The sequence below is a fragment of the Micromys minutus genome, assembly GCF_963924665.1.
Source record: "Micromys minutus genome assembly, chromosome: 10".
Classification (NCBI taxonomy): domain Eukaryota; kingdom Metazoa; phylum Chordata; class Mammalia; order Rodentia; family Muridae; genus Micromys; species Micromys minutus.
The window spans coordinates 26,933,126-26,942,766 of record NC_137979.1 but is presented as its reverse complement, the minus strand read 5'-3'; the positions used below and the strand labels follow the sequence as shown (position 1 = coordinate 26,942,766).

The 9,641-nt window shown below is 51.3% G+C and overlaps 1 protein-coding gene across 1 annotated transcript in view; it reads left to right on the top strand.

Moving 5' to 3' along the window:
- The first annotated feature begins 1,178 nt into the window (after window positions 1-1,178).
- RPH3AL (rabphilin 3A like (without C2 domains)) overlaps window positions 1,179-9,641 on the top strand; it is a 129,376-nt gene continuing 120,913 nt past the window's right edge. The window contains exon 1 of the mRNA XM_080924120.1: window positions 1,179-1,209. The gene's annotated coding sequence lies outside the window, so the exon portion shown is untranslated. The remainder of the gene's footprint in view (window positions 1,210-9,641) is intronic.

The following is a 9,641-nucleotide window of genomic DNA, read 5'->3' as shown; positions in this document are numbered from 1 at the left end:
AACCATAGGAAATAAAGCTTTAAGGAAACTGTCAAGAGTCCTTAGTCCAACCCAAGTACACGGGCTGAAGTACCATGAGTGCTAGACTAAAGCAAGGCACCTCACAAGGCAGTCGGGGTATCAACCAATTTCTCATGACCCACTTTCCAAAGAGAGGCTGGGTCACCTCAGAAACTGACTGCGCTGTGACTGGTTATGCACGCTGTACTGTGCGGGACTCCTAGAAGGGAACTTGTGGGTGGACAGGTAGCCCTGGATCCTTGATATCTGAGGGCTGGAGAAATGACCGAGGTGGAGTTGGTGACAATACTAACTCCCACTGCTGACCCCTACAATGAGCCAGCCGTGGGTTAGGGGTTCCCCTGCATTCTCATTCTTCTCTCCCCCCTGCACAGAAAGACTGGGGCTCAGACTTCGCTGCCCAGTGGCAATTTTATTAAGTGAAATTAAACGAAGTAACACATTCAGTACCTGGCTCCTAGTGGCTAGGGCAGCTATTCAGCATCTTTACTACAGGGACGTTTCCTGGAAGGTCACACAAATTCACACAGGATCACATTTCCCATAGGGAAGGTCAGAATCCAGATCAGAGTCAATACAACCTAGGAACTAATCAGGGCTGCTGAGTTAATATGGCAACCAGGGGTCCCGGGCTTTTCATCTGGCTACAGATGTCCAAGGCCATCTCAGGACTTTTTTTTTTTCTTAAACGTTTAGTCTAAGGGGCTGGAGAGATGTCTCCACTCCACTTGGATGTAAATGCACCGTTCAGGCTCATAGCGGCTGGAAATGAATACAGCTTGATTTATTTCGAACTGGCAGAGTCAAGACAAAGCAGACAAGAGCTTAGGCTCTGGGTGGCTGCTTCCTCTGCAGACTGCCTCCTCCAGTCATTCATTCCACAATCGCACACCAGAAACCCTATTTTTTGCCTCCTGGGGTTGCTAGAAGAGGCTTGAAGCTCCTTAAAGAAAAGACGGAGCTGTTCGTTATCTGTAACTAAAAGGAGCCCTGGAGATCCACTCGGTGCCAAGAAGAGTCGTCTAAAGGGGATGGTGCCTATCAGATGGCCTCAGGCCAGGGCTCTTGGGCTGGCAGGAACAGGTCTCAGGTCAAAGAGGGGCGGACCGGGGCGGGGCGCCCGCCGGGTACCTAATGTGACCACCAGAGGGCAGCCAGGGAGCGCGCCCGGCCGGGGCGAAGCCCCAGGTAAGTGTGGCTAAAGTGGGGCCACCTCCCCTTTCTGGGGCCCGGTCTCTCGGGGCCCCGGTATGTGTGTTTAGCTCCAAGATGGGGGCCAGAGCGCGTGCACGAGATGGCCCCGGAGCTAGAGCTCAGATCCTGGAGATGTTGGAGCCGTTCCTGAGCACCATTGGGGCGCGGGCAGGGCCTGGCGCCCAGCTGCCCTCTTGGGTTTGCCCGCCCTCCCTCTCTCCCCGTGGCCGGAGACTCTGGGCTGCAGATCTGTCCCGGGACAGCGCTGCGGTCCGCTCCACCGGCGCGCTCTTACTCCCGGGGTTTAGCCCACAGCCCCGAGCAGAGGGTGCACCTCGCGCGGCCCCGGGTGTGTCCCAGGCGCGGAGGCGCGCGGGGCCGGTGGGGGAGGGGCGCGGGAGGTGCGGACGGCAGGCGGCGCTGGGGTGAGCGCGCCCGCGAGTGAGTCAACAAGTGCGGAGCCCAGCGAACGCGCGCGGGCGGCGGGAGGGGCCTGCAGGTGGTGGCCAGTGTCGCGGTCCCCCAGTGCCAGGCCGGGGTAGGGTGGGCAGGATCCAGTGTTTTCGATGACTGGCGTTTGTGTGGGGTGTCCTTGGCCCTGGACGCTCGGCTCAATCGGGCTGGCCCGCGTTCAGGAGTGGGAATCCGAAAGCACGTGGAGCCCTTGGGTTTGCCGGGACAGGGTGGAGGGTATCCTCCGTGCGAATTGGTTCTGCTCCTGGAAGCCCCCTCCCAGCGGTCAGACAGGTTTGGGGGAGTGTTTCAATCCACGTGGGGCGCCGCCAGGAGCTCAGCATGGCGACCTTCCCTGCTGGTTCCCAGGAGTCTCAGGCCGTCTGCGAACTCCGAGGTGGAGCAGGGCACAGTGACCTGATTTTCCACCTGTGTGTGTCTGATACACCTTAGTGGTCTTCCTGGGGAAAAGTGGGATGCTGAAAGTGGAAACCCGAACTCAGTGAGATTTGAGCCAGTGGGATCCAGATGAAAGGTCACTGTCTTTTTTTGTGCAGCGGGGAAGCTTTCATCCTCGCGGCGGCAGCGGGCAAGGGAGGGAAAGGGGCATCTCTGAGGCCTCAGAGCAAAGCGAAAGCCTCTTGGACAAGCCAGCCCCTATAGTTCAGGCTCTGTATCGCCTCCACCCGGAGAAATTGAGCCTTCCATCGCTGCCTGTGACAGCCACTTGGCTCCCAACTGAAAAAGGCAGAACCGTGAGGTAGGTGAGCTGTAAGCTTTGCTCCAGTCACGGTTTCCACAAGTGCTCAGCACCTGCTGCCGTCCTCCCTAACCCTGAAGCTCAGCCGGCTGTCCTGCCTCTTAGCTGAGCCTCCCTCCCTTATAATCCAAATCCCTACCCATCGCAGGAGGGTTGGGGGGCTCGTCTGTTTTGCAGCCTTCCCTACTGGTGGTCTTTATTTCTGGGCAGACCTGCCTCCCTTTTGTTCTTCCCCAGATGTTTCTTTCTCAGTCCTCTTTTCTTGCTTCTGTTTTCTAGGCCCAGTTCATGGCTTCTCACACAGTGGTCTCAGGGAGGCTTCTGGGTCACACTACCACGTGTCTAGTCCTGTCCAGGCTTTCGTTGGGGTGCCCCACAGTCACTCAAAGATAGTCTGAGTCTGGACAGGTGTCTCATTTGCCTCTGAGGGATCTTGCCTCTCTCCCTCTGGGTTGGGCTGGCCCTGGCCTGGAACAGTGTAGGCTAGAAATACAGATGTCTGCTGCCAGCCCGCGGAGCAAGCAATCTGAGTCATTGACCCCTAAGAAATCCTCAGAGTCTCCCGTTTTCCTCAGGCCTTTCGGGGCCAGCACCTTGGCTGGGTTCTCGAGTTTTCAGTCCTGGGCTTTGTTCACACTGGTTTTCAATCCCTAGTCTTCTCTCTTCTCCTCACAACCAGCCATCCTTGTCTCTCCCTGTCCTACTTGGCTCAGGTGCTGTTGCCTGAGGACGCTTGATCCTCCTGCCTGGAATCCCACTGATCCAGGATCCCTTTTCTAACTCTGCATTCTTATCCACAGTGCTCATAGCACTTCCTGATGGCAGCCTCTTTGGTTTTCCTCTGGGTCCAGCACTGCACATCTTGTAGGTGTTCAGTGAACTGCCCCAAGTTTCTGAGAACTTCCCATCCCATACCTGGAGCCCATGCTCAAACTAAATCCCCCTCAGAGAATGGCTGATTCCTCCAGTTCCTTAGCTTCCTGCTCCTCTAGGCTCATGAACGGCTTGGCCATACTGTGTTCTATGCTGTTTAAATCCTGAGCATTCTCTACTGTTGGCTTCTTAACCAAGAGCGGGCATTCTGTGTCCTGAGTTGCGCGGTGTACCAAGGGGTGCAGGCCTTCGCTGGTTTTTGTGTTCTTGAAGCACTCGGAGAGGTAGATATCAAGATGATTGTCTCCATTCTGCCTATGAGAAAGCAAGCTCAGAGAGGGCCGGGGACCTGTCAGATTCACACAGCTTGTGAGCAGGTGGGCAGAGCTGACGTGGAATTCCGCCCTACTGGCTCCAAACTGTCTTTACATTCAAGGATCTGTTGTTTGCCCTGAAGGTGTATGTGTTTCACGTCTCCACCTTCCCCTTAGCATCTGGCCCTGGTGTGCAGGGCATCCTGGTGGCTCTTGGGACTGACTGTTCTGGGCTCTAGGAAAGGACTATATAACAGATAGGTAATGGGATCCTGACTCCAGAGGTTGTGACTTCAGTCAGGGAGGCCCTGGAAACATGCTGCTTCTGATCTGGCTTTGGAGCTGTGGAGTAGAGAGCTCTGTAGGGGTGAGGGGTGGGAGTCCTCTGGTCTGCCCTTCCAGAGTTCCCTAAGTGCCCATCCCCTCAAGACAATTTCAGTCACCTTTTTGAACCTTCAACCGAGTTTCTTTAGGAGGCCCCCACTTCCCTTCTCTTGCTGGCCGCTGTCATATGGAAATGAGCTCCTGCTGTGAAATCCTGTCACCATAGCAACCAGTAGTGTGAGGCCCAAGTCTGCTCCTAGGTCTCTACACTATTGCTTGGAGGGGCTTTTTCTGTGTTTGCTGCCTGAAGAAATGAAATATTCCGCTTTGCTCTCCTTTTGTGTAGATATTAAATTCTTTTGACTCCTCAAACCAGTGACTTCTGGGTACTGTTTGCGTCCCAGCAGGTTGTGGCCAGGCAGCTGGCACACCATTAGTGATGACCTCAAGGTGACAACCCTGCCTTAGGTCACATTTATGAGCGATACCCAGTGCTCCATGGGTAAAAGCTATGCTGTCTTGGACGTTTATCAGGAAAGAGGTACAACAGGCGCTCCAGGGGTGGGCAAGCCAGTTTTCTTCAGGCCTTGTCCATGGACACCACCCAGAACAGGCACCTCAGAGGTATGAGGGAGACAAGGGTACTTTGGGCAGTGATCACAAGCTATTAATATGGGCCAAATATGGCAGTGGAGAGATGGCTCAGTGGTTAAGAGCACTGGATGCTCTTCCAGAGGACCCTGGTTCAATTCCCAGCACCCATATGGGAGCTCACAACTGCCTGTAAAACTAGTTCCAGGGTTTGGCATCCACACACACACACATACATACAGGCAAAACATCAATGCATATGAAAATAAATAAGTCGTAAAAACCTTCAAAAAAAAAAAAAAAAAAAGAAAGAAAGAAAGAAAAAGGAAAAGAAAGAAATAGGAACCAAATGCTCCCAAATGCAGTTTCCTTATTCAATTATCCGCCAAGGGAGGTTAGAATTTGACATTATCCTCATGCCCTAAAGAAGTTAAGCATTCGTCAGATAACACGCAGCAAGAACGTGGTGGCGGTCAGTCCTAGAGTGTCTGCCCTTGTGCTTAAGGCTCTATGTGCTGCTGGACAATGGAAGGGCTATGATTTAAGACTCAAAGGGTGAGCAGGGAGGCGGGACAGACAGGCTTCTCTAAGATTCAAGGAGCAGAGCGGTCGTTTTCAACACTGTCAGTGCAAGAAGCCACAGTGGAAAGGCACGTTCTGCCTGGCACGGTCCGAGAGGGTTCAGACTGGCTTTGGTAAATAACCAATTAAAATAGAAAGGACTCAGAGTCCTTAGAAACCACAGCCAATGTAGACACAAGAACCCCACTGCAGGTGAGAATGAGCAGTTAACAGCTGCATGAGTCACACAAGCAGAAACGAGAGAGAGCTACAAGCTAGTATAGTGCTGTCCCAGAGGTGGGAGGATAGCCCCAGGGCCTGCTATGTAGCCCAGGCTGGCCCTGAATTCAGGTTCAAGCAATCCTCCTGCCTTGGCCTCATCAGAATTTTTGATTCCTTTTGATCAAGTATTGTGTTTCTCCCATCAGAATTTATCAATCCCGAATCCCCTTACTGAGGACAGAACTCAGGGTCTTATGGATGGAAACAAAGACTCAACAACCAAGCGATACCCTAAACCTACAATTCACTTGTGTGTCCTTTCATGTATCGAGTGTACTTCAATAAATTATGCTAAAACAGAAAAGGGACCGCAGTGAGTATAACCACAGGGTGTGCACACAACTCTTATAGAAGGGCCATGCCTTTCACCTCAACGACTTTACCTACAATCTCGGCTGTTGGGGACATGTGGGAGGTGACATGAGAACGGACTTCCGTGTCCTAGGAGTTGGCTTGGGGATGGGGGAGCCAGCGTTAGTTCGCTTGTGCCCTTTGCACAGCACCGGCTTTGTCTATAGGCGAGCCCGTGTAACTACTAGTGGCTACTTGGCATGAACACTACCCCAGTCGCTCCCATGATGGGCCAGGGGTGAATAGGAGGGGGCACATGGAGCCACACTGGCTGCTTGCCAGGGGTTGGGTCTTCCTGGAGGAACCGCAGGATCTGGGTCTGGATGTTCTAGGAGCCCCAGGCCCAGACCTCAGACCTCAGAGCGAGCAGTCAGCAAAAGAGCATCGTAAGGCCTGCGGCAGACTGCAGAGCCCCAGCCGTGTTTCAAGAGCGCCCCTCTGTTCACACCGCATTTCCATGCTGCTAAAAATACCCAAGTGCCTTATGTAAGACTGCGGGTACTGTGTGGACACCTTATGTAAAAAGCACTGCCTTAGACCCTGGGCAGACAGTCGCATGTCCCCATGACCATTGTGGCACAGCTATAAAGCTGCTGGTGTTTGCCTGTCAAGGAAGAGAGCTGCAATGGGTACCCTGTTCTGTCATCAGTGGTTTTGCCTCGTTCACCTGTTGGTGTGGGTTTTTCTTTTCCTTTGGGCGTGGGTCCATCTGAGCAGTTGACTTGATGCTAAGCTTTGTGAGATTTGCTCTTCTGCTGGTCCCCAAGTCACTGACAATGGATCCACCTTCACCGAGATGCAGCATCTCAGAGTTAAAGAGCCTCCTGTATCCTTCAGGAGCCCCCTCCATCAGGATAAGGTGACCATTCGATTTGGCTTGAGTGCTCACAGTGACGGGGGCAGCCCATCTCATTGGTGGGCTGGGGTCTAATGGAGAGATAATGAAAAGTAAGGCATGCAGTGCGGGCTGAAACCAAGGAGAAATTTCACAGGGGCCTGGGTGGTGCATTCATGGGTTCTGAGGCCTGCAAAGGAGGAGCACTGTGGATGCAGCTCGCGCATGTGTGTGTGTGTGTGTGTGTGTGTTCTATTATATGGCAACTCTTATGAAGAAAAATATTTAATTGGGGCTGGCATACCATTATTGTCATGGCGGGTATCATGACAGCATGTAAGCAGACGTGGTGCTGGAGAGAGCTGAGAGTTCTACGCCCAGATCTGCAGGCAGCAGGAAGAGTAAGCCCCGTAGGCCTGGCCTGAGTTTCTGAAACGTTAAAGCCCACCCCTAATGACACACTTCCTCCAACATAGCCTGTTCCAACAAGGCCATGTCTCCCAATAGTGTAGTGCCACTCTCTATGACCCTATAGGGGCCATTTTCATTCAAACCACAACAGACCATAATCCATTTTACAATTTTTCTCTTTCTGTAGTGCTAGGGATTACATATAGGCTTCACATGCTAGGCGAGTGCTGTGCATAAGGCTGATATTCAGCCCTGGATTTTGTGTTGTTGCTTTTGCTTTTGAGACAGGGTCTTACTATGAATCCCTGGATGGCCCAGAACTCACTATACAGACCCCATCATAAGCCTTGCCCACCCCACACAGCGAGATCTCACTGGTTCAGCATTCTTTCTGGAATTCAGCCTTTCCGTTCTAAGTTCCTCTCCAGTCTTATCTGAATTTATTTTGGTTTAGGATGGGAGGTAAGATACTTCCTTGATTTTATGAGCTGGGCCTCTGCTGTCCATTTTTCTCGTACATTCTTGTCTTCTGAACTCCCAGAGATTGGTTCCTTAGCTGTTGCTTACAGTATTTGAAGATTTTTGTAGTCCTAAATTTCCAATTCTTCTCATCCCTCCTACAAACCACAGGCTTTCCACAGCAGTGCCCTAACTTCTGGTACTGGTTTTCTGTACAGATTACTTTTCTGGTTGCTTCAACAAAATGCCTACAAAGCAACTTAAGAAATTGTCTCACAGTTTGAGTTTAAAGACCTCCTTGGTAGGGAAGGAGTAGCCGAAGGAGCAGGAAGCAGCTGGTCATGTGACATTTGCAAGCAGGAAACAGAAAATGATAACTGTTGACACTCAGGTAGCTTTCTTTTATGTTTTATATTCTATTATGTTTTATATTTTATTTCTTTTATATTTTCTTTCTTTCAATCCAGGATCCAAGCCTAGGGAATGATACTGCCCACATTTAAGAAGAATCTTTTGGGCTGGAGAGATGGCTCAGTGGTTAAGAGCACTGACTGCTCTTCCAGAGGTCCTGAGTTCAAATTCCAGCAACCACATGGTGGCTCACAACCATATGTAATGGGATCTGATGCCCTCTCCTGGCGAGTCTAAAGAGAGTGACAGTGCGCTCACATACATGAAACAATTTTAAAACTCAATTATAAAATGCAGATGTTGAGAGTGTAAGGAAAAGATGACGGGGCACCAATGTTAGGGGAAGGATGAAGAGAGTGGGGGGCATATGGCCCATGGAGGTACGGCAAGGTCTGGGGGTAAGGGGGATGCCTCTGGGGGGTCCATGTTGGGAATCCCTTCCCCCTGAGGGACCAGCCACAATGGTATAGTACAGAATAGAGTTTATTCAGGTCATGGGAGAGTTAAGAAGGTGGTAGAGGCAGAGAGAGAGAGAGAGAGAGAGAGAGAGAGAGAGAGAGAGAGAGAGTGAGTAGAGGAGTAGAGGCTGGCCATGAGCATGTGGGGGGAGAGGGGGGAAGGGAAGGGAAGAGGAGGTGTAGGAGTGGGAGAGCAAGGCTGCAAGAGCACAAGAGCAAGAGAGAGAGGAGGGGTCAAGCAGCTCCTTTTATTGTTTCAGGTCACTGGGGCGGAGCATACCTGGCCACTGCTGGGTAATTGAGGGGTGGGGTATACCTGGCTGTTGCTAGGTAACTGAGGGGTGGGATTTACAGAATCCCAACAGAGAGCTTCCTTCCTCCCACATCCCTCAACCCCTAGGTGCAGTAACCAGAGTTACTAGATTCGAAGGCTCCTTTCCTCCTTCTGACGGATGTGGAATGTCAGCTTTGCTATAGTACCCAAACATGCAAGTTTCCAGGTTTCCTGTTTTGTTTTGTCCCCCACTGCCCCCATCTGTTATTTTTCCTCCTCTGTCACTTTATCTTTGGTTGTTTTTGTTTTGAGACAGGGCCTCACTGTGTAGCCCAGGATGGCCTGGGATTCACTATGTAGCGGAGGATGGCTCTCAGCTCTCCATCCTGTGTCCACCTCTTGTGCTGGGATCACAGACACCCACCACCACACCTCGCTTTGCTCTCACATTTTCATCAGGACCTCATGTTAACGTCTGGATGTGCGAACCCTGGTTCCTCATTCCCTGGTTCCTGCTTGCCTGTGCATTCTTTATTCTTTGTGAAGTCTATAGCAATTTCACTGCCGTTCCTATGCACCGTTAATGTTCCATTCGGGATTGCACTTATGCAATGATAAATAGACGGGGTCTTCCAGCCCAGACACATAGTCTTCGTCTCCACCCCACTTCCATTCCTGTCGCCTCCTGGCAGCATCCCAAGTTACGACTCACAGTTGCTTTGTAAAGGCAGTGGTGCACATTTCTTCCTAGGTGTTTTGTGTTTTGAAGACAATTTTAATGTAATGTTTTTAGAGTGTGGATGTGGAAGTGATTCCCTCCTTCTATCATGTGGGTACCAGGGATCCAACTCAGGCTTGGGGGCTCATTGAGACATCCTGCCAGCCTCCTGTTTATAGGTTTTGTTGCTCCTAAAATTATAGTGTTTTGTTTTTTTTTTTGTTTTTTTTTTTTTTAGCTAGCCTTCCTTCCCTTTGGTCTCTCTCTTTCTCTTGCTCTCTCTCTCTCTCTCTCTCTCTCTCTCTCTCTCTCTCTCTCTCTCTCTCTCTCAGTCTTACTATGTCACTTTGG